Source organism: Tamandua tetradactyla, chromosome 5, assembly GCF_023851605.1.
Source record: "Tamandua tetradactyla isolate mTamTet1 chromosome 5, mTamTet1.pri, whole genome shotgun sequence".
Classification (NCBI taxonomy): Eukaryota; Metazoa; Chordata; class Mammalia; order Pilosa; family Myrmecophagidae; genus Tamandua; species Tamandua tetradactyla.
In genome coordinates, this window is record NC_135331.1 from 65,673,990 (window position 1) to 65,698,865 (window position 24,876).

General features: G+C 36.1%; 1 long non-coding RNA gene across 5 annotated transcripts in view; it reads left to right on the top strand.

Moving 5' to 3' along the window:
- LOC143684217 (uncharacterized) overlaps positions 1-24,876 on the top strand; it is a 306,418-nt gene that overhangs the window by 4,326 nt on the left and 277,216 nt on the right. For 4 of the 5 annotated variants that reach the window (XR_013175912.1, XR_013175913.1, XR_013175911.1 and 1 more), the window contains exon 4: positions 4,669-4,794. The exons of the other annotated variant lie outside the window; for it this stretch is intronic. This is a non-coding gene — a long non-coding RNA (uncharacterized LOC143684217). The remainder of the gene's footprint in view (positions 1-4,668; positions 4,795-24,876) is intronic. 5 annotated transcript variants of the gene reach the window in all.

The window sequence follows — 24,876 nt, forward strand, 5'->3', positions numbered from 1 at the left end:
AGAGCCAAGCAGAGTATTAAACCTTCTCCTCCGAGGTTTTTTCTTTCCCCCTTTTTTTTTTTGGCTGTCAGTATGACCTTTCACGCCTCTGTCTCTGGGCAGAATGACATGTCTCCACGCTGTCTCTTTGTCTCTGGCCAAAACTAGAAAGGACAAGTCCAGTCCTGTGGTTTGGAAATTACCTGGTATCAGCAGCTGAATGTAATCAAACTGGATGATTTAATCATTAACACCCTGCCCAGCCCCCATATCTGTCCTTCAATATTTGAACCCCAATAAGTAGCAAATGTTTTCTTCTGTTAATGTCATGTAGAGCTCAAGATGCTCTGCCTTGTTTCCTATAACTTAATATAGAGGGGCTTTCTTAAGCAGTTTCAGGATGTAAAACCATAATGTGGACGTGATAACTCTAGACACAGTTTCCACCAGGACAAAGTTGGAGAAACATTTCAAGAAGGAATATTTCCAAGGAGAATGAAAGCTTAGTTATGCAGAAAGGAAATTTAGAGAAAACAGTGCCCTGGATTTCTAATTTCTCTTCTTATTGTTCAATACATATGTATTTTATATTATAATTCAGACTAATAATTTTTGGTGCCCTTCAAATCAATACTCTTGAAATATTTGTTCAATGTATTTTGAAAAAGGGAGGCTGAGAGAGTTGAGGTGAGCTACAGGAGACAGGAAATTCCCTCTGGGTCAATTTCCTGAGCAGTGCAGCTCTGTTCCAGACCTGCATAAGAGCAAGATAAAATCCTGCCCCATCTCTTGTTACTTTGAGGTCTTCATTCCCCATCCCTCCTTAACAGGCTTATCAGTAAGGTGACTGAATATGTAGGTGGGCTGTGCCTTTTCATGATGCAATTATTAATATTTATTATAACTCTGAAGAGAATCCCAGGTTAAATGATAAATTATAGAGTAACCTTACTTATCAAAGTCTGATTTCTGAACTGCATACAATATTCAAACTGAGGAAAACTGGTAAATACGATTTCTCAGTCTCCCTGGATTACCTGTCCCATTTTTCATTTTATTATTTTTATGTTTTACATGGGCAGGCACTGGGAATCAAACCTGGGTCTCTGGCATGGCAGGCGAGAACTCTGCCACCGAGCCAAGGTGGCCCTCTCTGCTGTCCGGTTTTTAACAACCTTTGTAGATTGGTTCCCTCATTCAGTCCCTGCATAGAATCCCTGAGGTATAGGAAAATATGTCTGAAGGGACCCTTAAAACAAATTGTAAAACCTCGCAATATATTAAGGGGCTTGGCTTACTTTAAAAACCAATGTCTAATTGTGTACATAAAGCTTCAATTGATGTCATTTCTCGTTATTTCTTACTTTGCAGTTTGTGCCTATGGCAAGTCTCTCACTTCTGAAATCTTGGAAGCATTATTACCTTCCTAAACCACTGTTGGTTTTCCTGTAAGTCTTGATGCTTTACATTTAACAGCCCTTTTACTTTCACTCTTGTCTAGTAGTTCTTGTTTTTCCATCTTCCATTCCTATAGCTCTGCCTGGGTAACCTTTCTGTACCAGCTTTGGCCTCATAGGCTTTCTGGGGACCAGGAAGCCCTTTGGACAAGGTGTGCCTGGGGATGCACAGAGGTGGGATTTTTTTATGTGCAACTTTTTTATTGAACCTAAACATTGCAAACTGCACTACTAATGCACATTGCATCAGCAGATACCCTGAATCTTTAATCCATGCTATGACTCCAAAAGCCATTTGATGAGGAATTTTATTACTCTTCTTTAAGTGCACATACTAGGTACTTTTCTTCATTGAAATGCATTTGCTTCTATTCCTTATGAACAGGGGCTGGTTATTTAGATTCCAGTTTAGACTCAATCCTGTTCTTCAAGAAAGTCTTTGAGTCTCCCATTCTGCTCTTTCCTTTTCCAAAACTGCTGTTGCACAAAAATGGGAATTTTTTCTTAGTAAGTTGGTTATTCACACTTCTGTGATCATTTCCCCTGTACACTTTCCATCTCCCTGGCTATATTTAAAGCTTCCTGGGAGCAGATGCCATGTCTTCATACACCTTTTGGATCTTGTACAGAATCGAGGCTCTCAATATGTGAAAATTAATTGTATCTGTCAGGCCAGTGTTGTTAGCCCTGAGCCTGACTGCCGCTCCTGGATTTGGGCTCTACTTTAGTCAGGGCTCTTTGCAAACATCAGAAACCACTCCTGGCTTACTTAAGCAGAAGTGAGAATGTTGCTTTCATCTGATAGAATTTTGTAGGGGTTGCTTAGAAAATTGCAGGAACAAAGAAAAACCTGTTCTTAGAAACAGCAGGATGCACGGCAGCTGTGGGTCCCTCATAGCAGTTCTTAATGGACAAACTCTCTGGTGTTTATGTTGTTTGGCTCAAGATTCATATTCTTGAGAAATGCTCAGGCCTTATGGTTGAGGAGGTGAGGAACCTGGATTGAAGTTGCTTTCCTGATGTGACTGTTTCCGTCAGGATCCTCCAGAGAAGCAGAGCTAACAGGGTAAATGTATGTAAGTGTGTGTACATATTTAAGGAATTGGCTCATGCAATTGCGGGAGCTGGCAAGTCTAAAATTTGTAGGCCAGGCTGGCAGGCTGGAAATTCTGATAAGATTTGATGCTTCCATAGGGGAAACCAGCAGGCTGGAAACTCAGGGAGGAGTTGATATAACTTGAAGCAGAATTTCTTCTTCCTCTGGAAACCTTGTTTCTTTGCTGTTAAGACCTTCATCTGATTGGATGAAGCCCACCTACATTATACCACGTTATTTTTACCCTGTCACATCTGGATGTAGATGTGAAGCACTTCTACAAAATGTCTCCATGGCAACATCTATGCTAATGGACACTGTGGCCTAGCCAAGTTGACACATAAAATTAACATCCCAGTGACCAGTGAGTAAATAAAGACTTCAAAATTATCTCTGCCGCTTTGCTCTTTCAGTATGCTACCTCAAACTCCACATATCTGAAGGCGCAGTGATAGCGCCACATTTCCATGAAGTGTCCTCCATTCCACTCTTGTTTCTTTTGACTGTCACTACCCAAGCAAACAAGTATGTACTCTCTACCACTCCACATGCATTAATATATAGATTGCCTTGTGGCTCTTCTCCTTCGGGTGCATTCTCTTATGAGCTTTTATTTCTCTATGGCAGCTACTGGATTTCTATGAATGTTAAAAGAATAAATGGCAAAGTGACGTTACTAGCTCTAACAGAAGATGTTGCTAACTGGGGGCAAAAGGCTTTCATGGATATTTTAAAAACTTGCAATTATAACATTTTCAGGTCCCTTTTAGTCATGTATTCAAAGAAATGTGCTCTCCTTTTATTATGTCCAACTTAAATAAGTTTTTTAGAATGTGTGGAAGAGTTTGAATAAGGTGTTTTACATATAACATTTCACATATAGGACACTGTATTTGTAAATTTAAATAATATCTGAATGTGCAGTGGCTGGTATTCTTATCAAGAATAAATTCAACTTTACTGTCTATCAGTTCAAAATGCGTTTATACTGATGGCTGGAAATGCGAAACAGAATGAGACAAAGAATATTCAAGTATTTTTTGTAATCAAATAGCCTCCTCTTACCAGTTTTTTTTCCCCTTTATAAAATAATTTCAAAACTTACACATGTATTTAAAAAAATTTTAATGCAGGTCTATTAAGATAGATTCGCATACTATACAAAACATCCAAAGTGTACAATCACTGGTTTACAGTGTTGTCACATAGTGTGCACGCATCCCCAGGATCAAATTTGAATATTTTTCATTACTCCATAAAAAAAAAGAAAAAGGAAAAGGAAACCCAAATCTCCCCATACCCTATTTATTTCCCCTATCATTTACCCATGGTGTTGTGTAGTAAATTTGGTACTATTGATGAAAGAGTATTAAAATATTACCATTAACTTTAGTCCATGGTTTGTAACAGGTACATTTTCCCCATTTATCACTTATTATTAACTCCTTGTAATAGTGTCATATATTTGTTCTAGTTCATCAAAGAACTTTTTCATATTTCTACATTTAATCATGGACATTGTCTTCTGCAAGATTCACTGTGTTGTACATTCCTGTGTTTTAACCTCTTTTCTTCTGGTGGCGTGCATGACTCTACCGTTCCCCTTCCCACTGCATTCACACACCATCTAACACTGTTAATTAGTCTCACAATAACATACTACCATCACCTCTATCCATTTCCAAACATTTAAGTTTAGCCTAGTTAAACATTCCTGCACATATTAAGCAACTGCTCCCCATTCTCTAGCCTTATTCTATATCCTGGTAACATATATTCTGTATTGCGTGTCTGTGAGTTTGCATATTATAATTAGTTCATATCAGTGAGATCATGCAATATTTGTCCTTTTGTGTCTGACTGATATCACTTCATATAATGCCTTCAAGGTCCAGCCATGTTGTCACATGCTTCAAGACTTCGTTCCTTCTTACCCTGACTAATATTATGTCATGTGTGTACACAACATTTTGTTAATCCATTCGTTGGTTGGTGGTCACTTGAGTTGTTTCCATCTTTTGGCAATTGTGAATAATGCTACTATGAACATCAGTGTGCAGATGTCTGTTTGCATTGCTTCCAGTTTAATATTTAAATGAAAATTTCTCCCATATTTTTTATATCATCTCTTCTCAGGTAGAGCCCTTTCCTGTCCTAAATATTGGCAGTTTCTACAAAGTGCCAATAAATAGAGTATGTGTAGCTGAAGGTGGCCTCTTGGTGAGAGTATGTGCAGAGAAGGCTTGATGGGCACTGACTTAGGTATGCTCTAGGAGTGATTTTGTTGTTTATAATTTAGGTGGTTAAGATATTGTGCTAGATATAAAAATAGCTCTCATTAATTTATGTACTATCATGAAGCATTTTATTAATAAGTAACATTATTATTTGTTTGCAAAGCTGTCAATTTGCTACAAATAATTTATTGAAAATAATATCAGCATTTTAAAATGTGGTTAGATTATATTGTATCATGGTCCCTCTTTTATTTTTGATAGGACTTGTCTGATTTTTAAAGAAAACCTGTAGGAAAAAATGTAATACTATTTATATTTGCAGGATAATATGACATTTTGAGATAATATTTATCTAGTACATAATTTTTTGTCATAACTGTGAGGTTGGAGTGGCAGGTACTATCATCTCCATTTGAGGAAAATGACTCAGATTACACCTGTAATAATCCTACTAGTTAACGGCAGGACAAGGACTAGTCATATTAATACCATTATGGAAATATCAATATATTGTGAGCCTCAATCTTATGTGAATTCTATCTACCACTTATTGAGCATCTAGTGTGAATAGATACTGTACTAACCTCTTTACTATATCTTATTTAATAGATTTAAAGGTTTATTTCTTATCCCATATTTTAAGTGAGCAATCTGAAACTCAGAGGGATTAAATGGAATATCCAGGGCTCCAGAACTAGTACAGAGATAGATATTGGAACAAACATTTGCAATGAACTAATTTTACAGGGGCTGGTGACCTTCTCTGATTCTAGATGGGAGGATCTGTGGATTTTATAAAATATTTAGCAGCTATGTAGGCCTCGAGAGCTGTGTGTTTGCAGGAGGTAGAGGGATGATATGCCAGCCAGAGAGGATCTTTGTGACTCTGTGGTGGGGCCTGGCTTCCAGCTCTACCACCAAGGTCCCTCCCTGGGCCCCTCTTCCAACCTGTGGGTTTTCCAAAGTCAGTAATATTAAGTCAGAAATAGACTTTATCTATCATTTTATAAGAATGCATTTATTTTTGAGACGATAAGGGCATGTGGACCATAACCCTCATCTAGGTTAGTCTGTAAAGGAGTGTACGTTGCCCTTCAGAATTCCAGTTCCTGCAGAGAAGTAGTCTTCATTGTACAGTTAGTACTGAGCGAATTGTAGGAAAATAATGAATAGTATTTTCACTGATGATTAAAATTCCTACAAAACTGCGTCTGGAACACCGTTGATTCCTTCCTTCCAAATTGACCTTGTCATGAACTAGAACTCCACCTAAACTTAGAGTTCAAGTCTATTTTATTTTATCATGAGAATAGCTGTAACAATGACTTATGAATATGTATATGGTATAGGAGATTAGCAATTTCGCAGAAACTTGGGTGTAGGGGAAAGCACACTGAGCTTGCAGTTAGAAATATTTTACTCTCAGTGGCCACATGCATAAAATGACGTTAGTAGCACCTACAATAGAGCTTTGTAAAAGGTTAAGAAAAGATGATTTATGGAAACCTTTATCTGGAATGAGAGCTCCCTGATGGCAGGGATTGTGTCCTATTCATTCCTGAGTTGCCGGCAGTTAACACAGGGTTAATGGTTGTTACTTACTACCTCTGACAGTGCTCAATAAATGTTTACTGGATGACTCAAGTACTTATCTATTGGATTGAGAGCCAATATACTATCAAAATATGAACTTACCATTTTAACTTTTCCAATTTTATCAGGTCAGCTATTTTGTGAAAGACACTACATATGAATTTAATTTTGTCATATTCTTGACAGAATTCACTCTTAAGTTGATTATTCTCCAAATTCATTAGATAATGTAATTTGTTTAATGAAACCAATCAACTAGTTCCATAACACCTAAACATCTGTTTCTTTTTTTCTTTCTCTTTATAAACTGCATTTCATTAGCAAGTTTTTAAATTACTAAAGAAAAGTGAAGGGAAGGGAAGAGGAGAATATCCATTCATGATAGAAGGTCAAGCAATTAAAAGAAAAAAATGGATCCATGGGAAAATAAATCTCCTGCTTTCCTTCACCTCTGATTAAATTTTTTAAGTTTCTTAAAACAAGAATGACTTTGTTTTACTCTTTTAGTTCTTTCATTTATGCATTTATTGAGGCCCTTAAAATTCCATTGTTTGGGTGTGAAATTTCAAGTGGCAATCTACTCACAATTTGTCAGCGTTCTTTCTGTCTCCTTATGAATAAATTAACAGACCCCACTTTGTATTGTTTCTAATCTCTATTTTCATTGCTTTCTTATTATGCTTTTTTCATGCCTGCAGCTACCACTTCTTTAGTCTTTTATTTGTTTGGGTTCTATATGCTGGTGCTTCTTTAAAATATTTGTCTCTCACTTACCGTAGGAGATAAACTACTGACCAGATATTCAGTGCCCACTATGTGCAAGATACCATCTAGTATTTTGAGGGAAACATTTTGGAAAATCCAGATTTTAGATAACGGGTCTGTGTGGTGCTTTCCATTTGGTGATAGGCTTAATGTGTGTGTGTGTGTGTGTGTGTTTGCCACCCTTGAGAACATTCCTTTTGCAGAACCTTCCAATATTCTGTGATGCAGTCTTCATGTAATGACTAGGGGAAAATTAGACACACACCTCCAAAACTCACTGTGAAGAGCTGAAATAGAGACTAATTTTGTGGAATAAGTCAGGCTAAATGAGAACAGTGTCATTCTTAGGTACCAGTGAAGCAGGATAGAATAGGGCATCAAGGCTGTGGTTCCTGGTCTTCTATTCAACTTTGAAAGCGTTAATGCTCAGCTGCAAGCTTCATGGGAGAAAATTTCCTCTAAAGCCCCCAAACCTCCCTAAACCGTAAAAGTTGTAAAATCATGGGCCCAAAGCGGACTGTTAAGTTAATGACAGAAAGCATGGGGTCAGAAAGACTGTTAAACATCTGCCCAAAGACAAATTTTGGCTACCTGACGGAAGGCCAGAAGCTCTGATAGCTAGAAGAAACCTGGTGCTCAGAAGTTGAGATGGAGAAATAATTGAAAAGACTTCCTTATATAGCAAGCTAACCCACTACTACTCAAGGTGGATCTCTGCCTTGAGCACATCTGCATTAATTTCTTTAATGTATACTTTTCTTTCTTTCCCTTTAATAAACTTTACTACTCTCGCCTCTGAATTCTTTCTGCTATGAGAGCCCCAAACCTGAAAACAGAGGCACAGCTAGCTTTACTGTCAGCAGAGCTCTGGTTACACCAAGATGTCGATAACGAGAGCATAATCTCATGACAATTAAAATACAGATCTAAAGAAACCGTTAACAGAAGTACAGTTGCAAGCATCTTTTATTTGCATTGGTAAATCTTCAATCTTCAGAAAATCCTGCGAGTAGCTTGAGAAATAAATTGCTTAAATTAACTGAGTTGAGACAGATCATCGATTTAATTAGTAAAAAAGTTTCTTAGTTAAGTTTGTGTACCAGTATTATACCATCTAACTAAGATCAGCAAGAATTATAGTGATATAATAATGTGCATTCAGGGGAGCATAGAACTTTGTGGTTCTTTGTTCTTCCATTAATAATTTATCTATATATCCTGTTTGTGGAATCTACCCCTCTTTCTGTCACTTATTATAAAGGTAAGATATTATTAATAGGTATAATTTTCTTAACTTTCTTAAAGTCCTAGTGATGTTGGTGATAACAGCAGCTTTTGAGTACTGCTTATGTGCCAGGTAAAAGCATTTTATGTGTTTTACTTACTTAATTACTCACAAAAAAATCCACTATGAAAAAAAGGTTCTATTATTATCCATTTTCTATAGAGAAAAGTCAGTCTCAAGATAACCCTAAATATCAGGTTTGTAGGATTCGCATAGCTCTTGAGTGGAGGAGCCATGGTTTGATTCCATTCTGCCTCCAGACGGGTCACCATTAAGAATTTTAGCATTGGAAGACACGAGATGAGACTCCTGACAAATTTTCTCACATTTCATCCAAACTAACTGAAGCCCAGCAAATTAAGCAGCAGTTAGTTGAGGGCAGAGAGACTCACGGTGAAGTCTCAGGATCTCGGTTCAGTGCATTAGCATCTCATTTCCTTTTCTTCCTACATATTTTTAATGTAGGATAGTTCCAGCCTCAAAACTTTCAAACTAGAGAAATGCAAGTAATCTTCATACAAATTACAAAATCTTTGTAATTTCTAACACGGTGTCATCTCTTTATGGAACAAAAGAATCTGTGGCACTATATATTTAGATTATTGAGCAGCTTACTTAGGGATTTTTATAACTTCCTTATAGTTTGGTTGCTAATTCTTCTCCAAACTGTTCTGAGCCAGTTACTCACAGAGTTGAAGGCTCACACTAAAATAGATGGAACACATTCAGAATTGAACTTGGTTAAATACGGATGACCATGACAACAGTTTGCATTCCTAATGGCAGCGAAAATGTAGTTTCCACAGAAGAGTCAGTAGGCAGATCACCTTCTTTAACGTGGTATGTTAATTTCGAGATGTCTTCCTCTTATTCTATTAATTTTTTGGTTTTATTTTAATTTTAGTTAATTTATATATAATTTTTTATTTGAAAATTTTATTTTTATAAAGAAATGTTCTCTCTATCCCCCACTCCCCATTAGCCCCTCCACTGGTCACTTCTAATCTACTTTCTATCACCAGGGATTTGGCATTTCTAGTCATCTCTTACAACTGTTATCATACAGTTTTTGTGTTTGTCTTGCTTATTTCACTGAGCATAATGTTTTCAGGGTTTTTCCATATTGCAGAATATGCTTTACAAGTATCTGGTTGTGACTTTGTTTTCACACTCTTTAGATATATAGCTAGAAATAGGATTGCTGGGTCATATGGTAATTCTATATTAATTTTTTTGAGGAACTGCCATACTGCTTTTCACAGTGGGTGCACCATTTTATATTCCCACCAACAATGCACTAAGGTTTCAGTTTCTCTGCATTCTCTACAACACTCCTTCTTTTCTGTGTGTATGTGCGTGTCTGTGTGTGTGTGTGTGTTTAAATAAGTGCCATCCTTGTAGGTGTGAAATGGTATCTCATTGTGGTTTTAATTTGCAATTGCCTCATGGTTAATGATGTCAAGCATCTTTTCATGTATTTATTGGTCACTTGACTCTCTTCTTTGGAGAATTATCCTTTTAAGACCTTTGCCCATTTTTAAAAATTGGGTCATTTGTGTTTTTGTTGTTGAGTTGTTGTAGCGTGAAAACCAGGAACGAGGCCACAGGCCTCCAGGAATGTTTCACAAAGTTAGAACAGGCTGAGACTAAGGATCCGTAGTTTCAGGAAGCAGGTTTTATTTGTTATGGCCATAGGGCTCAGCCAAGTAGCCTCTGAAAGTCTGAGCCACAAACAAAAGGCAACCTTAGCTTTTGTAGACTCTGACATGTTAAAGACAAGGTAAACAATTGGCTGATTTAAGATGAGAATGGCCCAGAGCTGAACCACTGAGGGGCCCCCACCCAAGGAATGTCTTCCCTTGCCTACTTGCATCCTGAAGGCTAGGGGAGGGGGTTTCTATCCCACGAAATGTGCCTTATCTCACTTGCCTGGAAGGAGAGGGGGTTTGGGGATTTTCCACAGAGAGCACAGCTAAACCAGAAAGAGGGGAAGGCCTGCCTGCTACATTGTAGGAGTTCTTTATATATTCTGGATATAAAATACTTATCTGATAAATGGTTTGAAATTATTTTTTTCCCATTCTGTAAGTTGTCTTTCCACTTTCTTGATCATTTCCTTTGATGCTTAAAAGTTTTTAATTTGGATGAAATCAAATTTATCTATTGTTTCATTTGTTCCTTGTGATTTTGATGTCATATTGAAGAATTCATTGATAAACTCCAGGTCACAAGATTTGTCTCTTATCCTCTGAGAGTGTTACGGTTTTAGCTCATATATTTAGGTCCTTGATCCATTCTGAGTTGATTTTTTAATCCGTGAGGTACAGATCTAACTTTATTATTCAGCATGTGGATACCCAGTTTTCCTAGGACCATTTGTTAAAGAAACTGTTTATCCCCTCATGTTCTTAGTACTCGTGTTAAAAATCATTTGACCATAGATTTGTGGGTCTATTTCTGGACTTTCAATTCTGTTCCACTGATCTAGTTGTCTATCTTTGTGCCAGTATCACACTGTTTTGATTGTGATTATGGTCACTTTGTGATACAATTTGAAATGGGAAAGTGTGAGTCCTCCAACCTTTTTTTTTTTTTTTTTTTTTTTTTTTTAGAGAGAGGGAGGAAGGGAAGGAAAGACAGAGAAGGAAGGAAGGATGGAAGAAAGGGAAACATTTTTAAACATTTTCTTGTTTTATTATATTTTGTTTGTTTGTTTGTTTTTTACATGGGCTGGGGCCGGGAATCGAACCGGGGTCCTCCGGCATGGCAGGCAAGCACTCTTGCCCGCTGAGCCACCGCGGCCCGCCCCCAACCTTTTTTTGTCAAGGTTGTTTTGGTTATTTTAGGGCCCCTTGCAGTTCCATATAAACTTGATGGTCAGTTTTTCCAATTCTGCAAAAAGGCTGCTGGAATTTTAATAGAGAGTGCATTAAATTTGTATCTTGTTTTGTGTAATATTGACATATTAACAATGCTAAGTTTTCCAATCCATGAACATGGGATGCCTTGCCATTTATTTAGATCTTCTTTAAATTCTTTCAGCAGTATTTTATAGTTTTCAGTATGTAAGTCATTTGTATCCTGAAATTTATTCCTAGATGCTTTATGCCATTAGATGTCATTGTAAATGGAACAATTTTTTTTTAATTTCTTCAGATTGTTCATTACTAGTATCTAGGTACCCAATTGTTTTTGTGTATTGATCTTGTACCTACTACTTATCAAATATACTTATCAGTGGTGATAGTTTTCTAGTAATTCCTTTGCATTATCTATAGTCAAGATCATACCTGCAAAAAGAGATTATTTGCCTTCTTCCTTTCCAACTTGGATATATTTTATTTCTTTTAATTGCCTGATTTCTCTGGCAGAAACTTCTAATAGAATATTGAATAGCAGTCATGTAAGTGGACATCCTGTCTTATTCCTGTATCTAATTTCCTTGTCCCCACTGGGGGAATGGTTTAAGTCTTTCACCATTGAGTATGAAATTAGCTATTGGTTTTCATTAGCTATGGGTTTTTCATAAATGGACTTTATCATATTGAAGAAGTTCCATCATATTCCTACTTTACTGAGTGTTTTTATCAAGAAAATACTGGATTTTGTCAAATTAATTTTCTTTATCTGTTGATATAATCATGTGTTTTTCCCTTCATTCTATTTACATAGCGTATTAAATTTATTTTTGTATGTTGAAACACCCTTAGAACTCTTGAGATGAATGTTATTTGGTCATGGTATGTTATTTTTTTAAAGATGTTGTTGGGTTCAGTTTGCTAGTATTTTGTAAATGATTTTGCTTCTATATTCATAAGGGAAATTGGTCTGTAATATTCTTTTCTTGTTTATCTTCACCAGGCCTTGGTATCAGAGCAATGCTGGCCTCCTAGAATGAATTAGGAAGTGTTCCCTCCTCTTGACTCTTTTTGGAAGAGTTTGAAAGGGATTGGTATTAGTTCTTTAAATATTTGGTAGAATTTGTCAGTGAATTATTCTGTTCCTTAACTTTTCTTTGGTGGAAAGCTTTTAATTATTGATTCAATATTTATACTTATTATAGTTTAGTTTTCTATTTCTTTTGGAATAAATTTGGGTAATTGATATATTTCTAGGAATTTTCCCATTTCTTCTAGGCTGTCTAGTTTGTTTGCATACAGTAGTTCAAAATATTCTTTATAATCTTTTTTATTTCCACAAGTTTGGTAGTGATATCACTGTGTTCCTTTTCTGATTTGGTTGTTTTCTTCTTTTATCTTGGTCACTCTAGCTAAAGTTTTTCAGTTTTATTGATTTTTATAGAGGAACTACCTTCTGTTCTGTTTATACTCTCAATTGTTTCTCTATTCTCCATTTCATTTATTTTAGTTCTAATCTTAATGATGTCCTTTCTTCTGCTAGCTTTGGGTTTACTTTGTTCTTTTTTTTCTCTTTCCTTAAGATGTAAAGTTAGGCTATTAATTTGAGGTTTTCCTTTTATAATATAGACATTCATAAGTATAAATTTCTCACTGAGCCCTGCCTTCACTGCATCCCCCAAATTTTGTCATGTTGTGCCTTTGTTTTAATTTGTCTCTAAGCATTCTCTAAATTCCCTTGTAATTTCTTCTTTAACTCGTTAATTGGTTATTGAAAGTGTGCTGTTTAATTTCCACATATTTGTAAACTTTCTCACTTTCCTTTTGTTATGTATTTGTAGCTCCATTCCATTGTACACAAAGTAGCTACTTTTTTACTTCAATACTTTGAAATTTATTTAGACTTTTCTGTTACTTAATTGTTTTTGTCCCTCCTTTCCTCCATTATTGCCTTCCTTCTTGTTTAGATGATCTCTTATAAGAAACCATTTTATAATGAACTATTTTGAATCACTTATCCTTTCCTTTTGTGTAGACTTTTTGGATCTTTTCTTTATGATTACCATGGAAATTCCATTTAATATCTACTGCAATTTAGTTTGTGTTGATTGCAACTTGATTTCAGCAGCCTACATGTACGCAATACCTATACCCCTCCATTCCTCTCTTTTATGTTCATGTCACAAATTGCATCTTTACTCATTGTGTGCCCAGTAACAAATATAAATGCAAGTTTTTATGCATTTGAATTTTCAGCCTTATAAGTAAAAGACAATGTTACAAAGGAAAAATAAAATAATAGCAGTATTACATATGTTTTAGCTTGTAAGCTCCTGAAATGCAATATACCAGATATGGAATGACTTTTTAAAGGGGAATTCATGAAGCTACGGATGAAGTTTGGTGTTTCTCTCTCAACTGGGAAGGCACAGGAAAGTTGTTAACTTTCTCTCCTGGCTTCTCATTTCATAAAGATTCCCTGGGGGCATTCTCCTTCTGCATCTCCAAAGATCTCTGACTTTGTGAGCTCTCTCAGCATTGAAACTTTATCAAAGTGGTTCCTTCCAAAAGGGCTCCAGTAAGCAACCACCTTGAATGGGTTCACATGTCCATGGAAACAACTGAAAATATCCCATCCAGAAATATTGAATGGAGATTAAAGATCTTGACTTTTCTGGGGTTCACAACAGATTCAAAGTGGCATAATATATTTAGCCATGTTATCACTTCCACTGGAGATCTTTATTTCTTTATTCACCATTAAATAATATCTAGCATTTCCTTGTAAGGCAGATCTAGTGATAATGAACTTCCTCAGACTTTGTTTGTCTTGAAATATTTTAATTTCTCCTTAAAGTTTGAGGGGCAACTTTTCTGGATCTATTATTCTTGGATTACAGTTTTTCTTTTTTTCTTTCAATACTTTAAATATATCCTCCCACTCCCTTCTGGCCTCTATGGTATCTTATTAAGGATCCCATGTATGTGACATGCTGCTTCTCTTTGACTGTTTTTTAGATTCTGTCTTTGTCCTTGGCACTGGGCAGCTTGATCGTAATGTGTCTCAGTTTAGATTCCTTTGGGTTTATCCTGCTTGGCATTCTGTGAGCATCTCAGGTTTGCATATTCATATCCTTCATAATATTCAGAAAGTTTTCTACCATTATGTCCTCAAATGTTTTTTTTTTTCTGGCTCTTTATCTCTTCCCTTTTTGAGACTTCTATTATGCATATATTGGTACATTAATGTTGTCCCACAGGTTCCTCAGGCTCTGTTCATTTTGCCTCCATTTGGACAATTTCAGTTGTTTTCTCTTTGGATTCCCTGATCCTTTCTTCTGCCTCCTCCAGTCTGCTGTTGGACCTCTCTATTGAATTTTTCACTTCAGTTATTGCACTTTTGTGTTCCATGATTTCCATTTGGTTCTTCATTATAATTTCTATTTCATTATTGAAATTCTCATTTTGTTCACTAATTTTTTTAGTTCTTTGTCCATATTCTCTTTTAGTTCATCAGTCTGATTTATGAGAGTTATTCCAAGATTTTTGATTAGTAATGCTAGAGATTGTGCTTCATCTGGAATTTTTTTACACCAAATTCTTTTTTTCCAGTGACTGGACCATTCTTTCTTGACACTTGTGTGTTTTGTAATTTTTTGTTGAGTGTGAAATATTCTGAATATTTTGTTGTGGTCACTCTGGAAATCTAGTTCTCCAACTCTTAAATCTGCCAGACTAAGAACAAGAAGGAAATGAAAAAGGAAGGAAAGAGAGAGAGAAAAAAAAATAAAGAAAAGAATACTAACATACAAAACACCCTTAAAAAAAATGAAAAACAGAAAGAAGAAAAACACCTCTCTAAGTCTCTTGTTATGTGCCAGTGTGACGCCACAGCTGCTGCTGTCAATGTTGGAGCCTAGGCCAGTGTCCCTGCTCAGCCTTCTGGGATCTGCCTAACTCATATATATAAAATAGATAAAGGCAAAAAAAGCATTCAAGAAGGTAGCAAGGAAGGAGGATAGGAGGGAGGGATGAAAGGAAGGAAAGGAAAGAAAGAGGAAAAAGAAATAAGAAAGAGAGAGAAATAAATAAGAAAGAAAATTAAATGAGAGAGAAAGAGAAAGAAGGAAAGAAAAAAGAAGAGAAGAGAGGCCCTGATTTTTTTATGTTCCTGTAGATGGTTGATATAAGACTAGAAGATGCTCCTTCTGATGAAATTGAGGCTAGCATCTGCACTGGGTGGGCCCTCAGAGATTTTCCAGACTAAACAATATAAGAAAGAGAAGAAACCTAGAGAATGAAGAATTGCAGTGCATGTTTAAATCCTGGCATTTGTGGGGTGTGAGACCAGAAGCCAAGGTTTCACCAAGGCCAGAGTCTCTGCTGTGCCATCAGGGATCTTCCAGACCAGGAAATCCCACACACAGAAGTAGAAAAGAGAAAGAAAACAAAGCACTAGTTCTTTAAATGCAGGTGGATACTCGTGGGAGGCTGGAAGCACTGCTGCCCAGGGGGCTAAAACTGAGGCCAGATTCCACCCTGATCCTCCAGACTGATCTTGACCCTCAATCCTGATTTTTAGAGGAATGGGTTTCCTCTGTCAGCACTGGGTCCATGGCCACTCCAGGGATTTGGGCCATGTTGCTGCAGCTGTGGCTATTTCTGCATCTCCTGCCATAGGGCCAAACAATGAAGGCTACTCACTGCTTTGTGCTTTCACCTGCAAAAGCTGAACTTTTGGTAGCCTTTTAATACCTCTGGCACTCCTGGAGTTGTTCTAAATGTCCATTCTGGTTTCAGAGATACGATTTAGTTAATCCCAGTCTCCTTTTCTATTGGAGGGAATTATTTGTGAAGCTTCTTACTCCACCATTTTGTCCCTGTGCTGTCTTCTCTTTTAATTGGTAAATTCACACCTAAGAAGAAGAATAATTTAAGTATCAGAAATACCAATTCTCTCCAGGTTTCAGAACCCATTCCTTCTCAAAATTTTCTACCAAAGGGATCTTCATGACACAGGGACATGGAACCCTTATCCCAAGCCTTTATGTAGCACATGGTAGAGTGGTCTCCGTAAGTAAGTGTTTTGAAGAAATAACACTTTGTTTTAACCTATAAATAATGGTTTCACAGTTCTTCCTGTTTAGTAACACAGCAATTAAAATTCTCTATCCAGATGTATGCAGTTTGGGGTGTTTCTGTCAAATGTTAGTCTACCCTTGCCTTGGGTGCATGTACATCCAATTTAAGGACAGAGAGAATATGTGAATTTCAGAAGCCATAAGTTTAGACAAACAGATTTCTTTGCTACAGAACTCCTCAGAGCTTTTTATATTTTTGCATATAACCCTTTTTTCACTGTTCACTTGTATCTTCTGGAACTAGTGTTCCAATATCAAAGTCTGGGAATAGCTTTTCTAATTCATCATTATCTCTTTGTTTCATTATGTAATATATTATCCCAAATTTTTCTTAATATAAAAGTTATGTATTAAAGAATATTTACTGTGATGTCACAAGGGTTCTGTGTTTTGGTCATCTATTTGAGAATCTATCATAAAGCTTTGTCTGCTAGTTAGAATGAAATCTTTATAAGATTTTCTGAGTGTTTGAAAAATATTGTCATTAGATTACTAGACTAGAAATCACCTTGCAACATAAGGTATTATCAGGATTCCTATTCTTATTATGTGGCTAATCTTCCTTCCATTTAATCCTTTGTAAGTGTTAGATAGAATTGGTGGAGACTTAAATACATTGCTGAAAAGAACTCAAAGTAAGGAATGATTGATCACTGTGATCAAATGTGAGTTTCTTCTAGCATAGATTCGGTATCGTGTAAAAGAACCTTCTCTATATATTTATACAATTTAAATAGCTTTGATTTGTTTCTTCTTATTTGCACTCAGCTTTCCCAGCTACCATTTCCATGGGAAGCTTTCTTTGTCTTGTGACTTATTTTTACGTGCGATAGCAAAACTGTTTTAGCATAAAGCATTTTTTCCTTCAAGTTTTCCTTAAGTGGTATTTATGAGCAATTTCAGATTTATTCATTTTATAATGGCATTTTAAAATGACTATCGTTAGGCATTATGATGGCTTTAGAATAAACCTAGCTAAAAATTTCATCTATGGTGTGAAAAAGAACTCTAAAATGTCTTTTAACATAGTCCATCTTTCAGAGACCTTTCTATTTGAGACAAGTTTGTCTCCTGACTGTATGGAACAACAGTAATTCATGGCATTTATTCAGCATTGTGTATTTTCAAAGCAATTTGCAATCATCAATTCATTTAACCACCCAACAATCTAAGCACTGAGAAGCAATGTGACCTGACCGCCACCTGAGCTAGTATTAGAGCCCCAAATTGCCCACATCGTTGAACCTTACTCTGATTAAAAATCGACCTTGGAACAAATGAAAGGCTCCATATTAGCTACTCCCCTTATTTCTTTGTCTTTATTTGTTCACCAGTAGAATAAGCTATTGTCATTTCTGTGGGACTTGGGTCCCATTAGTCCTCAGAAATGGGTTGCTTATATAAATATGATGTGGCAAGATTCTTTTAGAGAACTTTTTGTACTCACTCTTTATGGTCCAACTCAGATGTTATTTTATAACTGAACTGTTCCTTAAAACTTCTCCTTCTGTCTTCCCATGATTTAATTAATTTCCTCCTCCTGTGTTCTCAGATTTCATACATATTTCTGTTATAGTCCTTGCCATAATTTTCATGTAGCTCTAAGTCTAGACTGGGATATTATATGGCCTGTAACCAAGCCTTATTTATGCATCTTTATGTTCCCATCCCTTAACAGTGCTGGAACAATTAGGAACCCCAAAATCTTTAAATCCAAGTTGTAACTCGGCTTTGCGAAGAGGTTTTGCTGAGCCCTTAGCTCTGGTTGCTGTGGTGAGCAGAAAAGAGCCACTCAAGATATAGGGGTTCAGGGAAGTCTTCCTGGAGGCGTTAATACTTTGGCAAATTTCTCAGAATAACGAGGTATTTGGATGGAGAGGATAGGAAACAGTATTGTAGATTGAATTGGGTCCTCCCCAACACCGCCAAAAAAAAAAAAAAAAAAGAAAGACGTGTTCAAGTCCTAACCCCCAGTCCTGTGAATGTGAAGTTATTTGTAAATAGGGTCCTGGAAGAGATTATTGCTGAAGGTGAGAGCAGCTTCCATAGGATGAGCAGTAGAGCAATATGACTAGTGTCCATATAAGGAGAGTAGATTTCATCTGATGGAGACAGAGGAGAGAGACAGAGAGAGAGAGAGAGAGAGAGAGAGTGCAGGCAAGTAAGCACAAGAGAGTGCTGGCCATGTGACAAAGAGAGAATGCTATGAATTGCCAACAAGCCACCACAAGAACCCTATGGATTACAGAGGAAGCATCGCCTTGCCGACAACTAGACTTTCAGCCTCCACAAGTGTGAGACAAGAAATTCCTGTTGTTTCAACCAACAAGCCTCTGGTACTTTATCACAGCAAAACTGGAAAACTAAGACAGTCAGTCAAGAAGGGGGCAAGCAAGGTTGTGAAAGCTCTAAGGCAAGAAATAATATTGCACACTGGGCAATGAATAGAGCCATTTATAGGGACCCTCACATTTGGGCATCCTCTCCATCCTCATCACTGCCATATCATCTTATAGTTACCATTTGTTGAGTTCTTCCTGGGCACCTGGCACTGTCCTAGGTGTCTTATAGAATTTAGCTCATATAGTAATCGCAGTGGCCATACAAGGTAGAAATTATTAGCACATTACTTTATTAGGTGAAAATAAATTCAGATTCATAGAACCTAAGAAAATTTCTCAAATCCACACAGCTTGCAAGCAGGATAGCCTGATTTTGAACGTTAAGTTTGTGACCAAGCAAGTAGGCTCATTGCCCAGTGCACACAGAATTGAATACTGTGAAACAGGACTTTGAGAAAAGAAAGAGTTTTATTACATAGCAGCCAAATCAGGAGACAGGCTAAAGCTCAGATATGCCTCCCCAAGCTGAGAATGCTTTTGTTATTTATATGATTTGGAAGGGGTTGGTCCAGAGGAGTGATTCAGAATGGGATGAGATGATACAGGTAAGGAGGTAGGGTTAAGTGGAGGATGCACAGTTATAAAATCATGCTTCTTCATGTATTGCATTTTAAAAATGGTAGCCTTGATGTGATAAGAGACATGTTTTTTAGGTTATAATTAAAAAATAGATAGCTATAGGTTAAAGTTTTGTGCTTTTGTGCATGTTCCTGCCTTCAGATATAGTTAGAACTGGTTTGGCTAGTTTCTACAGGGGAAGAAGGATATAGGAACTGGACTTTTCATGAAACAAGTCACATATTAATAAACATGAGTAGGTGGACCTCAAGCAAGTAAGGAAGGGGTTAAGAAACAGGCTTACTAGCAGCTGGTTTCAATGTGACTACCTCCAAAACCCAAGCTCTTTTCTTAGTTCTTTACCCTCTCCCAAAAGAGAATAGACACCGCATGCTGTAACTCCCTGTGGCGATAAGACTTGACTTCTCTTTAGGATGGGCCATAGACAATTGGGATAAAGTGGCTGCAAATTCCAATGCTTATAAATAAAAAAATTCCAACTTTTTTTATTGGTTGGAGACTGATCAGTGCCATAGGCATGAAGATTGTATCTTTGTGTGTTGCATTGTGCCACCTGGATGCCATCTCAGAATGGCTTGCTTCTTGAAATACTTGCTGATCATACCTCTTCTCTTTTCTCCTTTGTCTGTGGATCTGTGAGTGGTGAGCAGCCCAGAGGCTCCCTTAAGTGGCACTTTTCAATTCTGTGTTGCTGTTCAGAATCCACCTGGTCTCTAAAAAGCCTCCTATGGAAGGAGTCCCCATTAACTGTAAATGGAGCTCTGATCACAGGAGGAGTGAAGACAGGAGCTGAGACCATTATTCTCTCTTCTAAGATGTCCAAATCAGACCATAACTGCTTTTATGTTTTCGTTCTTTGCTTTGAGGCCTACACCTTGAAGGCTACCTTTCTTCTCAGGTTCCAAAAATCACTTTTTTTCTCAAAATTATGAAAGGTAATGCTATGAGTACATGCTCATGCTGTTTTAGGAAGCAAAAAGTTTTAAAATTTTGAGTACAATTACTTAGGGGGTATCTAATTTAAAACGAGGTAGATTGAGTTCCATTGCTGGAGGTTAAAGATGTGATGTGTTCCTTACAGTGCTTTAGATCATGGAGGGGATCAATGAGGAGTCAGCTGGAACCATTTGAGAGGTTCCTGACATAATATAGAGTCACTTGCAATTTATATCAATCAAAGAATCAATGAAATTTGTGAATCTTTGTGACTCTCTGAAATCTATGGTATTACCTAAAAATTCCAGCAAAGACCTGCTGACTGTATCAAAGGGTTCCGTTCCATCTTTATTCTAAGCATACTACGTCATAAAATTAATTCAAGTGTATTTAATTAATATGAAAAGGATATAGAGGTGAGTAATGTGGGCAGAAATATATGTGCATGTTTCTGTGTCATTTTTGGTGTGGAAATGTATCTGGAGATGAATAAGAAAACAAATGGTGGGTATTATTTCTTCTTTTCCCTTTCCTTTTCATTTTAATTCTCATCAGTTTCTTATCTTGCCTTGAGTAAATCTTGATCTTTGTGCAAATGAGCACTTTTATTTATAAATTAATCTTACTTAATCTAATTTATGTATAGTTTGCCCAGAATTCATCACTAAAGATTATATGTATTTCTTAATCTTATATCATAAATACCTTTCTTAATTATAAATCTTAGGCCATAATATCTGTGAATTGGCAGGGAAGAAGATTTGGAAGCATTGAAAGTCATGAGGTCCTTAAATGATTTCACTCTTGGTCTTCTTACAAGATTTTGTAACATGTCATTATAATAAATAGGAGGAAAGTAATATGGTACATTGAATAGTAACTGTGACACATTAATGGATAGAAAACTATCAATGGAGGTTACAATGTGCTATTAAGTACCATAATCCTTGTGGTATTAACTTGGACATTGTCAATATGATTAGGTAAACAAAGGCTACTTTGAATAAAACAAAAAAATATAATGGCAGTTCAAAAATATGTACAGCCAAATGTAAAACTTGAGAAGTATTAACATTGGGTATAAAAGTTCCTCTTGGTAACAATAAGACAAATTATCTTTCCTATAGTGGCACGTGAGAAGGGTGAGACATGGAATTTTCTTAGTTTGGGTGGGAAAATACTTTTTGCAGTATACCAGGGAAAATTTCATAGAATGGTTAGATTTTGCAAATAATTTTACAAAGGCAATATGTTAAGTTACAAAGCAGAAAATATATGAGATGTATTTGTCATATGATTAGGTTCTTAGAAAACTCTCAGATAGCAGACTTAGCGTTTGAGTAATTTGGTATCAAATGAGGGAAAAATAGAATTAGGGATAGAGGTAAGGTGAAACCGCTGAATGCTTCTTATATAAATATTTTATGATCATTAAAATAAAGTAATTAAGGAAGCATACTAAAAATATATAATATTGATGCAATATAAGTATTAACATAAGTAAATACTACATTTTACTTACAATATATAATAAACAATAACATTTATCAATATAATTACTGTACTTATGAATTTCTATTTACCAATCCCTTGTCCATGGTAAATATTTTTTGCTGTTTGTTTATTTTTTATTAAAGAAGTAGTAGGCTTATAGGAAAATTATGCATAAAATACTGAATTCCCAAATACCACCCTATTATGAACAACTTGCATTCTTGTGATATATTTGTTACAATTGGTGAAGGAACATTTTTATAGCTATGCTGTTAATTACTGTTCATTATTTATGATAGAATTCACTACTTATGTTGTTTGGTTCTAGGTTTTGTTTTGTTTTAAATTTTTATTCTATAGCATGTATACAACCAAAAATTTCCTCTTTTTATCCATGGTAAATATTTTAATATCTTTACCTACTTTCTTAATAAAATGCTTTTAAGTGTGCTATGCTCTGTTTCAGTTATGTTATATTCAAGGAAAATATGGCTCTTCCAGCTGCCATCCCACTTTTTAATGGCTTCTGACTGAATTACATGGAATTGCTAGCCCTTTGTCTCTCTGTCCTTGTCTGTCCCTGGTACATGGGTCTCAGATCCCACCTTCCCAAACACATCATGAGTATGGCCCCTGAGACCACAGTTCTATTCTTTCTATCTCTCTCTGCCTCTGTCTCTCTCTTTCTCTCTCAGTATTTCTCAAGACTTCAAGGGAGGAGGGTTGGGTTAAAAAACCTCTTGTTCTCCTACAACTCAACAATAAAAAGACAACCAATGCACTTTTACAAATCGAGAAAAGCCGTGAACAGACATTTTCCCAAAAGGGAATTACACATGGCTAGAAAGCACATGAAATGATTCTCAGCTTCACTAGATATTAGGGAAATGCAAATCAAAACCACAATGAGGTATATATCATCTCATACCTACAAGAATGGCCACTGTTAAACAAACAGGAAACTACAAGTTTTGGACAGGATGTGGAGAAACTGGAACATTTATTCGTTGCTGGTGAGGATGTAAAATGGTACAGCCACTGTGAAGGGTGATTTGGTGGTTCCTCAAGAAGCTAAGTATAGATTTGATTTATGACCTGGACATCCCATTACTTGGCTTATAACTGGAAGATATGAAAGCAAGGATATGAACACACATTTTCCTACTGATGTTCATAACAGCATTATTCACCATTGCCAAAAGATGGAAACAGCCCAAGTGTCTATCAACTGATGAATAAATAAAGAAAATGTGGTATATATTTATATATAATGGGATATTATTCAGCAGGCAGAAGGAATAAATTCCTGAAGCACATGACTACATAGATAAACATTATGTAAAGGACATTATGTTAAGTGAAATCAGTCAGACACAAAAGGACAAATATTGTGTGATCTCACTGATATGAGCTAATTGTAATATGTAAACTCATAGATATAAAATATAGACTATGGGTTACCAGGATATAGGATGAAGCTAAAGAATGGGGAGTGGTTGCTTAATATGTGCAGAGTGTTTAACTAGGTTGAACTTAAATGTTTGGAAATGGACACAGATGATGATAGCACATTATTGTGAGAATGATTGACAGTACTGAATAGTGTGTGACTGTGGTGGAAAACGGAAGTTTAGAGCCATGTATGTCACCAGAAGGATAGTTGGAGGTTAAAACATGAGAATATGTAACACAGTAAATGTTGCAATGGAAAATGTCCATAATTAAACGATTAAACGTACAAATATAAAAAAGTCCTTTCATGAACTAGAACAAATGTAGGACAGTATTAAGAACAGAAGAGTGTATGGAGAAAGTGTACCTAGTGCAAACTATGAACTATAGTTACAGCAATATTTTAATACTCTTTCATCAACAGTAACAAATGTATGACACCACTGCTATGGGTCAATAATGGGGAGGGAATAAAGAGTATGGGAGGATTTGGATTTTCTTTTTTCTTTTTATTTCTTTTCTGGAGTAATGAAACTGTTTTAAAATCGAACATGGGTTTGTACCTACAACTGTGTGGTGATACTTTGAGCCAGTGTTTGTTTACTTCAGATGCTTTCTATGGTGTGTGAATATATCTAAAAAAAAAAAAGTATGCAAAAAAAAAGAGAACCTCTTATTCACTTTCTGTATTTCTTTATTATTATTATTTTTCATGAGGATCCACAGCTTTCATTTTTATTATCCCCAGCTTAAAGGACATTTTAACTTATTTGAACCATTTCTCATATTTACTGACCAAATAGTTTCAGGTAAATCCAGTGTATGGAATACAGTTAATTCTGAAGCTATTATGGTGACACTAGCTGGCTTCAAATGGAAAGATTGTCATAACTGGATATCTAGAACCCTGTGATATCCTATATCTGTATATATCTTTACAGAAAAATGTAAAGAAATGTAATAGTATCATGATACATTTGTAAAGTTTCCTACTAAGCAGTGGAGAAAACCTCTTTTCCCTCTTCCACCCCCCACATAAAAAGAAAAAAGAAAATCCTCCTACAAATAAGAAAATGGATTTAATCTGGGGTGGTCTACAGCCTCCTCAATAGTTTCCTCCACCTTATTTCACTTCACTGGGTCATGTAAAGGAAGAATCATACTCTGGTGAGATGTCAAATGGAAAGGGATTGCTAATTAAGGGGTTTTATTGACAATGAGCCCTTTTTTTTTTTTGAAAAAACCAGGAGGTCCCCAACTTTGTTAGTTTAAACCACAGCTTGCCCCGATGCAATGAGGTGTGTGGGGTACTATTAAGAGTTCATTTTCAGTGTAGGAAGTCCCAGAATATGTCATTACTAATCTTTTGAGCCATTAGAGTTCTTCATATGATAAAATGTTAATGTTTCTCTTCTAATTTAAGTGCATTTCTGAACATACCTCAAAGCCAAGCCATGCTGGGTTGAAATGAGGAATGGGATTGGATTGGATTTTAATAGAACATAACATTGATGGAACTGAGGTTGACCTCATTATGATTCTCAATTCCACACTAGATCTTTGCTTTAGGCATTAAAGAACATATGGTAATAACTTTTTTTT